The 20,183-nt window shown below is 34.8% G+C and overlaps 1 long non-coding RNA gene across 1 annotated transcript in view; it reads left to right on the top strand.

Annotated features, from left to right (window-relative positions):
• LOC140518465 (uncharacterized) overlaps positions 1-18,556 on the top strand; it is a 270,745-nt gene extending 252,189 nt beyond the window's left edge. Inside the window, exon 5 of the long non-coding RNA XR_011971933.1 lies at positions 18,240-18,556. This is a non-coding gene — a long non-coding RNA (uncharacterized lncRNA). The remainder of the gene's footprint in view (positions 1-18,239) is intronic.
• The last annotated feature ends 1,627 nt before the right edge of the window (positions 18,557-20,183 follow it).

The following is a 20,183-nucleotide window of genomic DNA, read 5'->3' as shown; positions in this document are numbered from 1 at the left end:
AGATACCTACTGGTAGAAGTGACATTGGTTAGCTTCTACACATCCTAATTGGGACACCATCATTCTCAGGAGATCCTGATTCAAGACTAACCATATTCTTGAAATCCCATAACATAGTCTCTACACCGCCATTAGGAATTCATCATATAGTTCCAATAGGTACCAAGGAAGGCAGATTGTATGACTTTGGGCAAGTCAATAACAGTCTTGGCCACTTTGTGAATTTGTCAATAAAAGCCTCATTTTATAGATGAGACAACTGAGGCAGAGATTATGTAAATGACCTGCCAAAATAGTACACATGAGGAGTAGGACTAGACCTCCATTTTTCTAATTAAAAAAAGCAAAATCATTGTTCTTTCTACAGCAGTACTTACTGTATGCAAAATAATCTGTTAGGAGATATGAGAGAAAAAAAAGTACAAGAGATAGTCTCCCACACTTACAGAACTTACAAAGTAGTAGAAATCTTATTGTTTTAGATTTAAGTAGTTTAAATAGCTAGATGAAACAACAACAACAGCAATAACAAACACTTGTAAAGTGGTTTCAGTTTTGCAAAATATTTTACACATTATTTCATTTGATCGTCTTCACAACACTGTGAGGTAGGTACTCCTAATAACAGAATTTCAGTTCTAAAAAGCTGAATCCCTAATTCAATTTTAGTTACAATGGCTTTACCAATTTTCTGTCCAAATTTCCTCCCTGAAAAAACAGGGAAAATTGTTTTATGAGATTATATTGTTAATGAAATGTCTGTGGCAAAGTACTTTAAAAATCAACTGAAGAAGATTGAGAAAAATGATTATAGTTAATATTATTCTGAGCAATATTTTTGTTTCAATGTAGTGTTGACCCATTCCAAAACACTGCAGGAATATAAGTAGGGTGATCCATAACCTTTTCCACTTCAATCAGAATTATTTAGGACAAGCTGAAAGAAATTAGAATAAATATGTCTTCCTGATTTACCCCACACCAAAAAACCAATTGTTTACAAACAAAAAAATCCATCTAAGTAAGTCAGAGTCTATTTTTCATATTTAGGAAGGTTAAATCAGAAGCAGCAACATGACTAGCCACCCAACCAAATTATTAGCTTGTGTGTCATTTCTTTTATTATATGGGCCAATTCTTTTAAAATTGTATTTCTTTCTTTTAATTTATTTACATGAGGAAGGTAGAGCAGCACAAATCAGCTCATGTACTCAGAGAGTTATTCTCAGCAGAGAAGTAGTTTTGTATTTTCCATTTGCAAAAAAAAGGAACTTGGCAAATTATAGGCTTTGAAAGGTTTAGTTTTACCAAGGGGAAAATTGTGAAAGCTTGATGAATTCAAACTAGCTTCTAATGGTTCAGTTCTCACCCCTCCCTCTCCTTTGCAATCTACCAGTCTTTGGAGGAAGGAAAAGAGAAAAGGATTCTTCAAGGAAGTTGGCTAGAAGCATTGCTAGTATGAACAAAAGAAGAAGTGAATATTTCACTTTCAAAGATCATGGAGAGCAGTAAGAAATTTTCAGTGACCTGAAAAGAGCAAACTATGTTTTGTGTTCTTGTCATAGAAAAATGGATGTTATTTATGTGCATGGTAAGCTGAGTATTTGTCCTAGAACAGAGATTAAAGGTGCTCAAGGGATACCTCAAAACATTCTAGATTATCAGGAAAGATGACATGTTTCTTAAAAATATGGAGAATGAGTTGTTTCAGAACATGGTCCTAAAACATCTTTCTGAGACATGGAATAATTATGAAATATAAATTTTATCTCATAAATAACAGCAGATAAAAAGGGGAAATCAATTCTGTTATTTCAATGAGAGAAAGAATCACACAAAATCACTTGAAAATTCATATCTTCAAAAACAGATATAACACAAGATCTGGTTTTGTTCCTGAGTTAAGTCTGCTAAGAATTCTAAGTTATAGTTATTCTGAGAAATAATTATTTTCAGACTGAGATGCTAAGTTTTGAATGTAACAAGCTCTAGCAAAGTAGAAAGATATGGACATCAGAACTGTGGGGTAATCATGAGAAGAATATAATTCATTTGGTTATAGAAAGAAAATGAGATTTTGATTACTAATCATAAACTTAGATAACTTGCAGAGAGAATCTATGGTATGAACTGAAAGAGAAGAGAGAAAGAATGAAAAGGCAGATTTCAGAACTGTGTGAGCTGGGATGAGGAGAGGAAGAGTTTAGAAGCAAAGAATCAGAAAAAATCACTCAGTGCATCAAATAATTTTACTGAAATGTTCTTACAGGGGAAAGGATTATTCCATACAGAAGCTATATTCATCAAGGGATATTTATGAATAATTCCTAAGTTTCTGTTGTTCATACTCCATTTTCAATGAAGACCAGTGACATCACAGATGATGTCTTGACTTGTGTGTGAATTGGATTGAGTGTGACAGACTGGTGCAGAGTAGTCACCCTTACTCCCTCTTTCAGAGTCATCAAAGTCCAGTGGTGGAGCAAAACAGTTTTTAAGCTCTGTCTGTATACATACACTAAATTCCATTTTAGAATGCTTTTGGTTGTCACTGACAAGTTATAGCTAATATCTAATAATTATAACTTTTTTTTTGCTAAAACAACATAAAACCATTTGAAATTATTATCTTTAATTCCTTACGTAGGCACAGATTTGAAACCAAAGACAGAATGCAAGAAATCACTCCATTCTTACTTCTTGTCTCTCTTTCCAGTCCATATATTTTCTAATGGATTCAGCAGGTCACAGTTTTCCTACGGTATGATATCTCATTGTTCTCCATGTATGTTGGGTAAAACTTTGAACCAAACTTTTTCAAAGACTGTTTCTTTAGCATATAATATGAAACACCATTTCTGATTTGGTTACAATGGTTGTGTTGGCTTTGGATTCAAAGTCAACTAGATACAAGCCCATTTGAATGTGAACACAAAATCTGTAGATAATTTGAATTACATATTATTTCAATCCTTGTAGAATTCTTACTTTCTTTAGTATGCACACTTCCTCTGTTAACACATATCTGAAACATATCTGCCATGTTTTAAGCTGATTTTTGGGAGTTGCGATATGACTGAAAACATCTCTCAACTAAATCGATCTTTTCTGAAATGATTATCATGTAGTCTGTCATCATTCTAACACTCAAGGCCTTTTACATTTTGGTGGAGTCTGCCAGATCTTGGACTTCACTCACATAGCCTTTGAGAGATAAAAGTCACCTCTAAACCATGATGAAACAGTGGAGTAAGCATTTCAAGAATTTCCTATACAAAATGTCTGTTTTCTGGTTGGCATTGCTCTAGCTTAAAATAATGTTCCAATGCTCTGGGCCTTTGCTTTACCTAAACTTCTGCAATTTAACTGTTTTGTTGAGCCATGTGTCTAGTTTGGTTTTGATGCATGTCATCTGCAGCAGGGAAATGCAGAGTACAAGTAGCTTCATAAATTCTCAGAATGACTACTTTCTGAGTGATAATGTAATGAGACATTGTATCTCCAGCATATAACCAGAGTCAATGAAATAGTAAAATAAAATATATTTTATTCATAAATAACTGGGACTGCACACAAAAGAACCTTTTAAACATCTGAATGGTTAAAATGAATGATGTATACTTTAGGAAGAGGAAGTAGTTATAGGTACCAAGTTAATGAACTGAGCTCATTAAATTGACTTTTGGTGTGATGAAAACACTATTGATGAAAAGGTGGGGAGTATATTTCATACACATTTGCTACAGTAATGAACATAAAGCACTTCTCTGGAAAAAAAGATAGGATACTTTTTATTCTGATACCAGGTCCCTGCTCAGAAACTCACCATCCAAAGTGGAGCTCAGTTCAGGAGTCCAAAGTTATATCCTGAACAACATGCTTGTTAATTGTGAGAATGAGAGCTAGTGAAACTTTCACAAATTTAATCACTGAAGCTGTTTTAAAGCTTAATACAACTCCAAATCATTTGATGCAGGGTTTAAGATTGTAGAGAATAATTGACACTCTCTTCCTTGTGAGCACCTTGCCAAAATACTAATAACTTTCTTAGGCTAGCACTGAGGACTCCAGGGGCCTTGGCCAGAGGCACAAAATTTTTAGCATCTTTCTAATGGAAACTAAGGTTTTCTGATATCTCCTTTACTCAAGGATATTTAGGTGGAACTGTGTTCTTACAAATGTAGGCATTCCGTCTGATGATATAGAGATCATCCCTTCCATGCCTGCAAGATGAATGCAATTGCATTTCTGAATTGTAACCTGATTTCAAATTTAATCGCATTATTAGTAGTGACTAATACAGATGTTCTCAAACTTATTTGGCCTACTGACCCCTTGAAAAAAATACTCAGAGATCCCCTGGAAATCTACTTTCTTTAACCCTTTAATTTTTTTTAAAATTCACATCACTTCAAAAAATATGGAAAATAATTTTTAGATGACATCTTAAATTAATAATTTATTGCAAATTCATGGATTTTTCCTGCTTTGAAATTTGATGATGCTATGTTTCATCATGTAACTGTATACTATATGGAATATAGTATCGTATTATAAACAAGTCATTATGTGCACATATTTCTGCACATATTACATGCATGCTGGATTTCCTGACAATGTGCGACATGCTTGCTGGTCAATACTTGCTTGTTAAGACCTGTTGGCAGACTTGACCACTAATTGGTTATAACTTGTATTTTGTGTGTTTATTTGAAAAATAATCTAAGCACTATGACTTTAACTGTTATACAACAGAAGAAATGTATGTGAACAGTTTTTCAAAATTTTCTTCTTCTCTTTCCTTATGCTTTCACTACCCCTTTATTTTTATTCAACGCCTCCCAGTTGCTCCAAGGCTACTACCAGCCCCCTGGATCATTCCAGTGCCTCACAGGGGGTGGTATTACCCATTTTGGGAACCTTTGTAACAGCTGGGTGGCATAGTAGATAGAGATCTGGACCTGGAATCAGGAAGAGCTGAGTTTAAATCCAGCCTTAGACACTTACTAGTTATGTGACCCTGAACAATTCACCTAATCTCTGTCTGCTTTAGTTTCTTCACCTGTTAAATGGGAATAATAATAGCACTTACCTCACAAGCATTATGCAGAGGAACAAAGATGATTGGTCTCCCCACTTCTACCTTGATCATATTCATCGAAACAACTTGACTTGAAGAAATTTCCTACTGGACATAATGGTGATATATTCCACTCTTCTCTAGGGGAGTCCTGGGGATATAATAAGTTCTTTAAAGTTCCCTCTAGGTGGTATTGATTATTGTGTTGGTTTAAAGGTATGGTTAGTGTGGATTTGCCAGTCAAAAATAGCTTTTGAGACCCTATCTACTAAAAAAGCCTATTTCTTTATTAAAAATGCTATATTTCTTAGATCCCTAGTCACATGACCATATAGAAATGAGTTTACATAAGTAAATGGACAGACATACATGGATGTCATATTTTACTCTTTCAATGGAATCAGTAAAAGTGGTACTATTCATTGATCTTGTTAGTTTTCTCATATTTTAGAATTCATAGTACTCATCTTTCAGAAAGATTGCCAAGAAAACCATTGTGGCTCATGAATCAACACACTATAGAATATGAAAAGATAAAGAGATAATGTGAATTTCTTTAGAGTAAATCAACACATATTCTGATACTTGGTGACTTTAATGCAAAAGTGGGGTAAAGGTGATAATGATGAAAAACGTAGGTCAACAATCAAGAATGAAAAAGGTCTCAGATCTAAATGCCATGAATGCTTTCTTCCAGAAAAGAATGAGAAAGAAGTGAATATGATGAATTCCAAATGATGTGAAAAAAAATGAAATTGATTATAATTTGATGCATGGGAAACAACTTAATACTGATGGATAGGTATTTATTGATCAGATGTGTACAATTAGACCATTACTAGAGCATAGATTATAAGTTAAAGAAGGAAGAAAGGGCATCTTTCTCTTCACCCCAATTTCTGCCCTCGTACTAAGGAAACAACATGCATATTGATACTGCCCAACATACTCTAACTTTCCATTTCCATAATGTACTCAATCTCATTTTCTAATCCTCCATTCCTCCTCAGTTACATATGGAAATGATGTTGATCTTGTCAGCAGCCCCAAGTGTTCCACTTTCATATTCATTAACAATGAAATTCCTTTGCCTGATCATAATTTTTGATCATTCTCTCTAGGCATGGAAGAGAAGATGTGGAGGTAATAAGACTTGTAAAAGAGATGGTATGAAAGTAGAAATCATAGAACTTGAAAATACATTGGATATGTGAGGTGAACTGAAGTTAGGAGGCAAGTCAGTGAGGTTGTGAGCTTAGGTACCTGGAAAAATAGTGGTACTTTGACAGTAAAAGTGGTACTCAGAAGAGAAGAGAATTTGAGAGGAAAGATGATTTCCACTTTGGACATGTTGAATTTGAAATGTATACAGAATATTCAGGTCAGGAGGACCAAGAGGAAATTGGTGATATTAGATCAGAACTCTAAAGAGAGACTAAAGATGGATAAATAAATCTAAGAATCATTGTTTAAAGATAATAACTGAAGCCACAGGAATTGAAAAGATCATGAAAAAGAGATGGAGATGAGAAGAGGGATCAGGATAGATGGTTGGGAGACACTTACAGTTAATGAGCATGACCTCAGTGAAGATCCAAGATAGAAGACTGAAAAGAACTGGCCAGGTAGATGGAAAGAGAACTAAGAGAGCACATCGAGAAGAAGAGAAAAGGTTACCAGCAGTGTCAAAGGTCGTAGATAGGTGATGATGGATAAAAAATTGAGAAAAAAACCATTAGATTTGTGAATCCATGGTAGTTTTGGAGAGAGCAGTTTTATTTGAATGATGAGGTCAAAAGACAAACTGCAGAAGACTTAAAACATAAAGAGAGATCACACCTATCAGATTGGCTAACATGACAACAAAGGAAAATGATAAATGCTGGAGAAGATGTGGGAAAATTGGAACACTAGTGCATTGTTGGTGGCATTGTGAACTGATCCAACCATTTTGGAGAGCAATTTGGAATTATGCTCAAAGGGTTACAGAACTGTGCATACCCTTTGACTCAGCAATATCACTTCTAAGGCTGTATCCCAAAGAGATCATAAAAAGACCCAGATGTACAAAAATATTTATAGCAACTCTTTTGTGATGTCAAAATTGGAAACTGAGAGGATGCCCATCAATTGGGGAGTGGCTGAATAAGCTGTGGTATATGAATACAATGAATACTATTGTGCTATAAGAAATGAAGAGCAGACAGATTTCAGAAAAAACTGAAATGACTTATATGAACTAATGCTGAGTGAAACGAGCAGAATCAGCAGAACATCAAAACAGTAACAGCCATATTGTGTGATGATTGGCTTTGATAGACTTAGCTCTTCTCAGCAATGTAAGGATGGAAAACAACTAAAAGACTCATGATGAAAAATATTGTCCACATCCAGAGAAAGAACTTTGTAGTCTGAATGAAGATGGAAGCATACTATTTGCTCTCCTTTTCTTTTGTGACTTTTTTTTTTGTGAAAAAGTGACTTTTCTTCTTTCTTATGCTTCCTCCCATTAGTTCTAATTTTTCTTTGTATAATGAATAATGTGAAAATATGTTTAATATGAATGCATCAATAGAGCCTATATCAGATTGTATGCCATCTTGGGGAAGAAGGAGGAGAGAGAAAGGGAGAAAATTTGAAACTCGAGACATTATGGAAATGAATGTTGAAAACTAGAATTTAGTTTTTTTTTAAACTATAGAGAAGTAGAGGCACCTGGTACATTTTACTTTCTCAAGGAGAATGGAAAAGAGATATAGGATAGTAGCTAGCAGGGATAGAGAGATCATATGAAAGTTTCATTTTAAAAGATGAAGAAGACATGGGCACATTTGTAAACAGCAGTGAAGCAACCAGTAGATAAGGACATAGAGATTAATGAGAGCAGGAGTGATAGAGGGGGCAATTTACTAGAGAATTTGTATTGAAATGAATTTAAGGGATTAAGGAATGAGTTTTCCTTAGCAAGGAGAAGGGCCACCTCTTTATGTGAAAAAGGAGATGATGTAAAAAGATGCATATATATTATAAGATGAGGAAGCAGAGACAACATAACTTTCTGATTGGTTTTTCTACCTCAGGTCTCTCTTTACTGCAATTCATGCTCCATTAGACTGCCAAAGTCATGTTTTTAAAGCACATTTCAAATCCAGCATGTCCAAAACAGAAATAATTGTCTTTTCTCTCAATCCTTCCTCTCTTCTGAATAATCTTTTGTATTTTCAAACAAACCATGGTTTTCCCTATTACTCAAGTTCACAACCTTAATGACTTGACTCCTCATTTGATAGTCCTGATGATGTCACATTCTCTACTCAATAAACTCCAGGACTTCCTATTATCTTCAGAATCAAAATCTTTTGGCTTTTAAAACCTTCAAAAACTGTACCCTTCACACTTTCTAATATTCTTGTACTTTACCCCTCTCTATATACTCTTATCCAGCAAAATTACCCTTGCTCTTGGAATTGAGAATTGATCTTACCTTCATTTTCCATTGGTTGTTTCTCATGACTAGAATGCTTTCCCTTTTCCCCTCTGCTCCTGATTTCCTTCAAGACTCAGTTCAAATCCCTATTTTTTCAGGAGTCTAATCCTAGTCCCTTTCACCCCTACTCCTAGTGACTTTTCTCTGAGATTAACTCTTACTTATACTCTATGTATCCAACACTTCATATATTGTCCCCTTCATTATATTGTGAGCTCCTTGAGGGTAAGGGCCATATTTTTGCCTTCTTTAGAATTCCTCAATTCTGGTACATAACGTGCTTAAAAATATTTGTAAATTGTCTTATCTATCTTTTTAATTTCCATCAAGTATTCCAAATTAAGCACTTCCCTTGGCTAAGTTAAACTATATTCCCAATAAAGGCCTGGTGTTTTTAGTATCATTAATTGTTTTGCTTCTCTAAATCTACAAAATCAATTGCAAAGGACCAGGACAGAATTTTTAAAATGAATAAACAACAGTCCCTGACATGAAAAAAAATCATACGAGTTAGCAGGGTAGGTAAGACATGTGCATATATAATTATACTGCAAGATAGAATGTAGTAAGCACCATAAAGCATCAATAAAAGGCTAAGGAAATTCAGAAGAAGGAAATAATCATTGCCAGTTTGGGGGGTTAGGCAAGCCTTTATGAAAAAGATGAAATTTGGGCTACACTTTGATGGATGAGTAGTATTTCAATAGCTTAAAACTGGAGAGTGGTGTGTATTTTTTAATTGAACTGTATTGATCATTGAATGTGTCAGCTTTCTTTTTTTGTAAAAAGTTGTTCTTTATCAACCCTAATTTCTATGATTTCAAAATTAATTTTATAGACTATTTCTAGATTTTAAAGTACTGGAGAGTAACATCCACAGCTCTGCAGCTGAAGAAGTTTCTCTTTAGAGTCTGATTTTTTATCATCCCATCCCTCCACCTATCAGGAAGCCAGGGCCTACTCAGGGCAGGTATTTTGCCATCTGCCCCACTGACAAGTATATTCTTCTTCCTTTTCCATAGGGTGTTCCTTTTAAACAAATACTAATCAGGTCAATGCTACCATTGTTATTAGAAAACACCTGACAATTGACTGCCCTATGGATCTACTCACAGTTCCTCTCCAGGGTCTAAATCAGAGGTAGAGAACCTATGACCTCAAGGTCACATATGGCCCTCTAAGTTTTCAAGCGAGGCCCTTTTATTGAATCCAAACTTCACAGGACAAATGGATTTGTCCTGTGAAGTTTGGATTCACTTTAATAAACTAAAATTTCCCCAGCAACTATTCTCTATAAATGCTGGATCCCCTCATTAGAATGTTAAGTACCTAGATGGTTTATATCACTTTTGTGTTTGTAACTTCAGCATGTATTAAAGTTTCTAGCACTTACTAAGAACTTAATGAATACTTTTCCGTTGATTCATTTGTGTCAAAGAAGATATTCTATTCCATTACTCTCTGCTGTTTTATGGATCCCCAAAGATTAGGGGAAAGTGGGAGAATTAAGACAGGCCCAATTTGGTCTCTGGCAAAATGATCTTTCAAAAGTGAGATCAATACACATTCTGTCACTAAATTCTGCAAAAGTTAGAAGGGATTTGTGGTAAATGAGGGGAAAAGAACTAAATGAAACATCATTTACATTCGTGAGAATTCATAATGAAGCAGTAAACCAAATGGGATTGGTAGTTTGACAAGAGGCCCTCTTTAATAAGAAATGACTATGGAAACCTAAATACAAGTGGAATCAACCCAGTCTGTTTGGTAAAGATGCTATTTCCCCATCCAGTAATCTTTAGTAAAATATATATATATATATATATATATATAAGTACCCTTATTTGCAGTAGATCAAAGTCTAACTCTTAAATTTGGATCTTTTTGGAAAGATCAGCAACTACAACAATAAAAATAAAAACTAAATGCTGTGTAATTATCACTACCAAGCTTGGTCTTAAAGTGGAGATGAGAAAATGCAATTTTCTCCTCATTTGCAGAAATGTGGGATGATGTAGGTACAGAACATTGCATACCTTATCAGACTTATTTGATGTATTGGTTGGTTGGGTGAAACACTCTCCCCCTCTGTTTTTCACTCTTTGGTACAGATTATGTCTCTTTAGGTAGGTGAGGAAAAGGATCTATTTGAAAATGAAGGTGACATAAAAACAATATATATCAAAATTTTTCAAGCCTCTTTACATAGGAACTATCATCTTGTTGTCTATCCCACCTCACCCCTTTTCCCACTTAGTTTCTAGGCTCTTAATAAATCAGTCTCTAACGCTTGATTATGTGTGGAGGCATTCTGGAGTTATAAGAATCTAGGCCAGGGGAGCTCATGTTCTGGCAGTCCTTATCAAGTGGAAAAGGTCTCATAGGGGCCAGTGAAAGCAAGAGAAGTGCAGGTTTCCAGTTTCTTGATGAAATGGAAAAAGGCAATAAGTGGAATCCATTTTAGAATAGCTAAATTAATTGTTTTAATGCATGAAAATTCTATATGTCCAAGCTTCAAGATAATTTGAAAAGTTAGTCAAAGACAAAGGAACTTAGGATACAAAATAAATAGAATGTGAGGTTAAAAAATCCCATTTAAGAGTAAAGGCAAGGAGAACACCAAACTTAATCAGGTCTTAGCTCTGTTACGTCCTATTCCATCTCAGTTTATCCACAGTGTGCAGAGTCAGATCACTGAGTTCATTTTGTGACCTTTGGCTATATATTGATACAGGTTTGCTAAACCTAAAAAAGAGAAAAAGGCAGAAATGAGTATCTTGCAGATATAAAGGAAAGAAATAATTTTCACACCTAGTATGTCAGAGAGTGAAAAATAAAATATGGAATATGTAGGGGGAAATAGAATATCTAAGCCAGCTCAATAGTCTGCATTTAGCTCCAGTTACTTTAGGGACCATGAAATGAAGATGAAGTATTTCTCCGTGCTTAATTTCACATATTTTACCTAGTGGCCCTTGGGTTTTTCTATTCTGTTTTTCTTATTAATTAATTAATAAATCTAGATAATTTATCAGTTATTTTCAGATGCCATAACTTCTGCTAGTAATATATCAGGCAAACAATACAGGACATATCAAACACTTTTCTCACTTAGGGCTTGTACATGATATTTCTGAATGTAAAATGAACCACTAATTGTGGTCTCAGCCAGACATTTGTATTTAATGACAGATGTTTCTAGAAGGAAATTGAGAGGAGTTGCTTAAGCCACTGAAAATTTCTGTCAGTGCTCTTATTTGCACATTCAATGGACTGGTCACTCTACTTGCATGAGTGGTCCCCACTCACTGGCAAATTAATTTTATCATGAGTTTCCTTGATGAAATCATTTGTGCCAAATCCTAGTTCTTATTCTTATAATATCATATCCTTCTTCATAATTCAATTCACTTTAATATCTTTCATATTTATCTCATTTCAACAGTTATTAATGCTTATTTTTTTCAAGGCACTTTGCTTTCCCTTAAATACATCCACATGTGTTCTCTGTATATCTGTGTAGATATCTATACACATGTATATATGTATGTATATACACGTACTTATTATTGCCTCTCAGAAAATTCTAATTTAGGGGGCCAGATAACCCTGAGAAACCAAGAAATAGACCATTGGTTCAGCTTCTAGCCTGGTCCAAAGCCACCATTTGGAGGATTAACTACTGAGGAAACATGAACTATAGGTTCTGTATTCCTGCCTCCTCGGTATCAACAGCTGCTACAGATCCTCCCCCAAAAGTTCTTGCCACCAAAGTCCTTGGTGCTGTCAAATGGTTTATTATCAGAAATAGATAGGATTATATCAAAAGAAATAACAAAAGATGCATTACCACCTGCATTACCACTTGCACCCCAATGAGCAATGGCCCTTTCCTTCTTCCTTGACACTGAAATCTCCCTATTTCTACTGCTTCCCCATGTTAGAATATGAGTTCCATAAAATCAAGGCCTGTTTGCTTTTGCTTTTTGTGTCTCCAGAGACAATGATTTACCGAGTTAGCATTTCACAAAGCCTTACTCATTCCTTCATTCACTACAGCATGTAAACAATTGTAATATAAGATATATTAGAATGAAGGTCATAGGGCATGCCATTACAGACAAGTACTCCAGGGAGATTTGAGGGGATTTCTATTCATTGCTAGGGCTATTTAGAATTATCTATTGACTAACATTGTTGTTGTTATCCACTTAAGTGTATGAAGAGTTATGCTCATTAATAGAAATGCAGTTAATTATTGAGAACTAAGAAAAAAAGAATTAGAGTTTACTTTCAGTCTCTTTTTCCTGTTCTTGAGTTGAGTGCAGCAACATTTTTTTCCCATTGCAGATTGAGTAGACCCATTAAGAAAGATTGGCTTTGACCTATCTCTAAAGAAAATAAATGCCAGCAAAGGGGATAGGTACTAATGCCCAGGACACACTGCTAAAAGTACAGCCTCTCTTTTGTTATGAATATTGTGCTTTTTCTTGTTAATATATTAGTAAAACTACACACACACACACACACACACACACATATATATTTGCACACACATATAATGCACACAGTTCAATTAATCAGAGAAGCCAAAACAAAAACCAGCAAGGATTACTAGGTAATATATGTGAAATGAAGACTAGAGAAATGCTTTATCTTCATTTCATGGTGACCAAAGCAGCTAGAGCGATATTCAGACTATCTAAGTGTCCTAGAATATTCTATTTCCCCACAATATATTCCATGTTTTTTTTTTTTTCACTCTGTAGTCAGCACTGCCATATTGAGTAAGGAAAGGATTTTTCTTTTCTCTTAGATCTCTTCTTCAAGACATTAATTTCTGTTTTCTCTCTTATTTGATATAACAAATCTCTCCCAACACATATCAATGGACACAAAATGAACCTTATGGTCTAACTCTTCTTATACCATGGATGAAATGAAATGGGATAGGAATAAATATGAATAAAGCCTAATTAATATTGGTATTCTCCTTCCTTTATTATTAAACAGGTTTTTTTGGCATTATACATTCTATTTATTCTGTATAGCCATATGCTTGTTTCTCTGATGAACTTTGAGATTGGGTTAGAGCTTAAATGTGCAATATTTTCATCTGTTAAGGGTCAAATTTAGTTATTCAAGAATGAATTCCAAGTTATTTTATCCAAATTTATTACACTTCTTCGTTTCATCAACAAACTAGAATCTTGAACTTGCCTTCCTTAGCTTATAAACCCAGACTTCCTTTGCTATAGTAATGAGCTACTCAGTTCCACCAGTTTTGACCAAATTTGCTATGAACAGGGAGCATTCAAAAGAAGATTTTCAAATGGTAAACAATTATGATAGCTGACACCGAATTAGTACTTTAAGGTTTGTAAAACACTTACATTTTTGTGTGCAGTAGGACACACTCATGGCGCATGTTCATCATGGTGGACATGTGGGGCCATACAATGGAGCATATGTTGAGTTCCTGACCACTTCCAATAATAAAAGTGCTGAAGACACTTAGCAATTCCATAGCAATTCTTTGATCTCTGTGGGAGTAGCCAGGAGAGGAGGATTTCTTAAAAGAGAACTGACTGACATCTGATCAAGGAAGAGTCATTCACTTAACGTACTTTAAAGGCTAAAAGATTCTACTCTTCCTCTCTTCATCCTTTGTGTCCAGAATATGTGATGTGGATCTCTCTCTCTCTCTCTCTCTGTCTCTCTTTCTTTACCTCCATTTTTTCTGTCTCTGACTGTTTCTGTCTTCCTTTCTTTTTGAATTCCTGGGGGAAGTGAGGTAAGAGGAATAAATGGGTTGTCATTCCCCTTAACCATAAAATCAGCACTTACAGTAGTTTCTTACATATAGAAACTGGAGACTGTGTTGCTAGTCCAGCCTAAGCCAGAGCAGGCTCTTGTTTGTTTCTTCTGCTTTGTATTTCTTTCCATAAGCTACATGTCCAATCGGGGATTTCCTAGGTCCCATACTAGGCTAGTATGCACTGTGGTAGATGCTCTCTACAACTACTCTAATACTTCTTAGAGGAGATAAACACTGAGAAAGAGATGAACCCAAGCCTTATCCTGGCTTGCTAAAAGTCATGAGACATTTACTGAGACTTTGAATAGATATTTCATGTTTGTCTTGGCTCTGTAGTATTTGAAAAACTCCTTCAATGTCCATGTCTCTGGCATTAGAACAATATGGATTTTAAAATGAATTCTGTCAAACTTTTAAAGAACAGATAATCTCTAAATTGTTCAAGTTGTTTTTAAGAATAAAGATGGCACTCTACCTAATTCCTTTTATGAAGTAAATGTAGTCTTGATCTTCCCAATTTTAGGATCATAATATCATAGATACAGAAGTGAAAAGGACAACAGAATTTATCTAGATGTCCCCTTTCCTTCATTTTACTGAGAACCATTAAGGTTAAAACTTGAGGAAAAGACAAAAAAAAAAAGACTTGCAGGACAATATGATTCATAAATACTAGTGCAAAATTTTAAAGCAATTCTGGTAAATAGACAATATTAAGAAAGTTATAGATTATTGTCAAGTAAATTTTTGCTAGGAATGATATGGTGATTTAATATCTAAAAATGATCACAATCAAATAATGAAAATCTCATAAGATTATATCAACATTCAAGTACATAATAGATATACTCAAATTTTTAAATAAGCACAGCATTAATGCATGCTGAAAACATTACCAATCACAAGAATAAATGGAGTTTGGCTTAGCATCATAAAAAAAGTGTTTGTATGAAAGAAGACATAGTTTAGTATGTAATAAAGAAATAGAAACCACCATTAAAACAAGAACAAGTCTACTTTAAACATTACTACTTAGCGTATTTTTAGACACATTAGTCATAGTAATGAGAGACAAAAAGTAACTGAAAAAATAAACATTGACAAAAAAGACATTAAAGTATCTCTATTTTAAGATAGAGTTTGTACTATTTTCAACATTGTTTTTCTTTTACAATATATTTTAAATGAAATATTTTGTTTTTATGACACCTAGATTTCATCTTGTCTCTCCTCACTCCAAAACCTATCCCCTATAATAAGAAATTTAAAAAGAAGAAAAAAAGAAAAAAAATCATCAAGACTAATTAAAACATTGAAAAATCTGACATTATTTGCAATTTTGTACACTTGTTGAACCCTCCACCTTTACAAAGAAGTGAGAAGAATGTATCTTCTATTAGTTTTTTGGAAGCAAGATTATAATTTTGAAACTTTTTTTTATTGCTTTTTGATTGTGGAACAACACTGTAGTCATCATCATCATCATCATCATCATCATCATCATCATCATCATCATCATCATAGAATCAACTTGCACTTCCAATAATGGAGGAAGAATTGAATAAAATGGATCAGGGATCTATTCAATTTGAGAGATTCTCCCAGATATGCTTTTTGCAACTTATTCATTACATACTCTTTCCATTTTACTCTTAACTACGTTCTCCCAGATGTTCACCTGAGGGAGTCTTTTCAGCATCTTGGAGTACTTTCTGTATTTCCCTGACATTTTGAAAGTACCAGTGGAGCATACTCATCAGCCTTCACTTGATCAGCCTGCATTCTATAATACAAATTTTTGATGATGTTCTTAACTCTTGTTCTTTCATGGTGTTCCTTCTTGGTTTTGTGTCATAACCTGCTTACCTCCACATATCTCTTCATTTTCTTATTTATGTATGATCCTTTAGATCTGTGGAGATAGGAGTGTGTGTTCCTTGTCTTAGTGTCTTGTGGCATCATATAACATCACTGGCAATATTTAAAAGATGGACCTCTACTTTCATGGGAAACTTGGGGAACAGGAAAGGAACTCTTAGATTTTCCCAAAACTATGTAGTCTGTTCTTTTTTAACTTCTGGACCCAGCTCATTTTCCATCTGTACTGTCTGTTCTGGACAGACTGTCTATGTCCAGACAGACACACATTAAAACTTTATAAAGAGATAGAGAACATTATGAAATACAAAATGGATAATTCTGATTAAATTAAAAATTTTTTGTGTAAGCAAAGCCAATGCAACCAAGATTAGGAGGGAATCAGAAAACTGGGAAAGAGTTTTTACAACTAGTGTCTGTGATAAGGCCTCATTTCTAAAATATATAGAGAACTGATTCAAATTTACAAGAATACAAGTGCTTCCCCAATTGATAAATGGTCAAAGGATATGAACAGGCAGTTTTCAGAAGAAGAAATTAAAGATATTTATAGTCATATGACAAAATTCTCTAAATCATTATTGATTAGAAAGACGCAAATCAAAACAGCTCTGAGGTACCACATCACACTTATCAGATTGGTCAACATGACAAAACAGGAAAATGATAAATGTTGGAGAAATGTGGGAGAGTTGGAACACTAATTCATTGTTAATGGAGCAGGGAGCTGATCCAACCATTCTGGAGAACAATTTTGAACTATGCCCAAAGGGTTATAAAAAATGTGCATATCCTTTGACCCAGTGAACCGTTTTTAGGATTGTATACCAAAGAGATTGTAAAAATGGGAAAAGGACGCACATGTATAAAACTATTTATAGCAACTCTTTTTGTGGTGGCCAAGAACTGGAAATTGAGGGAATGTCTCTCAAGTGGGAAATGGCTAAAGAAGTTGTGGTATATGAATGTAATGGAATATTATTGTGCTATAAGAAATGATGAACAGGCAAACTTCAGAAATACCTGAACTTACATGAAGTGATGCTGTGTGAAATGAACAGAACCAGGAGAACATTACATACAGTAACAGTCACAGTGTGTGATGACTGTGTCTGACAGGCTTAGCCCTTCACAGCAATGCAAGGACCTAAAACATTTCCAAAGGAGTCATGAGAAAAATTCCATCCACCTCCAGAGAAAGAACTATGGAATCAGAAAACAGAATGAAGCTGATTATTTTCTCTTTTGTTATGTTTGGTTTTGTTTGGTTTTACTCATGCTTTCTCTCATTCATTTTAATTCCTCTATGCAACATGACCAATATGAGAATGTGCTTAATAAGAATGTATGTATAGAGCCCATATAAGATTTTATACCATCTTGGGGAGGGAGGAGGAGAAAACTTAGAACATATGAAGTGACTGATGAAAATTGGAAACAAATAAACAAATAAATTAGAAAAAACTTTATACAGTATCCACCTGTATGCAAAATGAATTCTGACCAATTGATATTCTTCATCTAGTTGGTCTTTTTGGTATAGCTGGGCAGGCTAAACTCCATTGATTCATGATAGATTTCTTCCAGAAAGTTCTGCATTGGTCTGAGAATTGATATACGTATCATGCTATCCTCAACAATGGATATTTGAAGGACCTCACCATCCGCAGGAGATGCCTTTTTGGTCTTGAATATGAAGTGAACCTCTTATCATGGTAATAAATACCTTTGGTCAGGATAAGTCTTTCTATTTTAGGCCTTTGCTGGTGTTTATTTTCAGAAAGTGGTTGAAGAGTATTATTTCTTTTGTGACATCTTCCAAGCAATTCCGATAGGGCTTGATATATGGCTGAAGGATATCATGCTAGAAAAGAGGTTGTAAGGTGGTATTTTGTTCTACCAAATCAAATGCTTTTTCATAATCAATGAACAATATATAAGAAAAAATGAAATTTTATATTCTCTATATATTTCAGTTACATATGAGAAGGAAAAGATGTGCCATATGGGATAGCTCAAGGACTCAGTGGATAGAATCCCAGGCCTGGAGTCAGGAAGACTTGAGCTCAAATATGACCTCTGACAACTTCTAGCTGTGTGACAATTGGCAAGTCATTTAACCTCTATTTATCTCATTTTCTTCATCTTTAAAATGGGGATAATCACATGTATCTCTAAGTATTGTTGCAAGAATCGATGACATAATATCTATAAATTAGTTAACAAAGTACTTGGCACATAATAAGCTCTATATAAATGGTAAAAAATGTTGTACATTGTTGAATATTGCTTTTAAAAGCTTGCTTCTTCAATGCAGATATAAAAAATGGATTATTCTGGACCATAAAGAAAGACAAGTTTGAGGAATATAAAAATCAACCTGGATAGTATTTGATAATAATTCAGGAGGGGAATAGACAAAATGGCAGAGGATTAGGAAGCCGTATGGGAACCTTTTATCCAGAAAATACTCCAAAGAGATTTACAAAATGCACCAAACTGAATCTTGGTGGGGGAAATACAGAAAAAGTCACAGTGAATCCATTGTCCTGCCTACCTTGACAGAGGGAGATAGAAGGGAGGTCTGTAGAAAGAAGGGACAAGATTGGGTCAAGTGCATACTGTGAGCAGACAACTCCAATGCCTAGGAGAGGCTATGCACCAGGGCAAGTGAATATCTCAGACTTCTACTGGTACCCCTTCATGCCCATAGCTGAGCACTTTAAAAGGAGCAGGTGAAAAAACGACAACTTTGACACCGATTACCCAGTTACTGTTCTCAGATCCAGAGAATGGAAAAGAGAGTGGTGTTCCAGGATTGGGAGGTCCTGGACTGTGTACTGAGAAAGGAGAAAGTTCAAAGACAGCAGCAGTGATGTAGCTCAGACCCTAAGCTCAGATCAGGGTCTCACTTCCATCATGTAACCCAGACTGCAGAGGAATCAACAAGTCAGGAATTTCAGAACAAAACGGAGGTTACAGTTCTGTTGCTCTGAACCAGTTTTCTTTCCAGTTGATTGATGGGGGCAAGTCAGGAATCAGTCTGCTCTTTCAGGGATATAAACTCAGGTCAGGAACCTGCAGAGCTCAGACCAGTGGGGGAGCAAACAGAAATTGTTCTGACAGACCATTTTGGCAGCACAGAAAAGTTATAGGTCACCAGAATGTCCCTGAGATCCCAGAATAACATAACATTCAATATGCCAAGAAAGAAGCAACAGGATAAATCCAGACTTTTCCTCCAAAGAATGGCAGATCTCAACTCTAATATCAATTCCAAAGCTAAGAAGTAGGCTGGAAGAATGGGTAAACAAAAAGAACCTCAACATAATGGACTTTTATAGTGAGAAGGATGATCAAGCTACAAAACCAGAAAGAGATAATGACTCCAAAAGTCTATAAGCAATGTTTTTCAGAGAAAAACATAGCTTGAGCACCAAATCAATTAGAATTCTTGGAAATGATGAGGCAAGAACTTAAAAAAAGAGTTAAAGTCTTTTTTATAAATGGGATGAGAGCACTGAAGAAAAACAGAAAAGAAATGAAAACTATGGAAGAAATAATTGGAAAGAGAATTAACAGTTTGGCACAAGATGTGAAAGCTGTAAATTTTCTGAAAATTGGAATAGACCTGTTGGAAGTCAGTGATTCTATCAGGAGATAAGAAATATTAAACCAGATCAAGTGACTGAACAATGGAAGAAAATTCAAAGTATCCTATAGCAACTGCAACTGACCGGGAAAAAACTGAGAAGAAAAACAGTTAAGAATCTTTGGACTATCTGAACTCCATGATGAAAAATTAGCTTAACCATGCTACTTCAAGAAATCTTAAAAGAAAACTGCCCAGAAGAAATAGAAAGAATCCACTGGTCACATCCTAAAAGAAACTCCCAAATCAAAATTCCCAGGTAAGTCAT

Source organism: Notamacropus eugenii, chromosome 1 (assembly GCF_028372415.1).
Source record: "Notamacropus eugenii isolate mMacEug1 chromosome 1, mMacEug1.pri_v2, whole genome shotgun sequence".
Taxonomy (NCBI): Eukaryota; Metazoa; Chordata; class Mammalia; order Diprotodontia; family Macropodidae; genus Notamacropus; species Notamacropus eugenii.
Note: the sequence above shows the minus strand (reverse complement) of the source record. Positions and strands in the feature narration are given on the sequence as shown.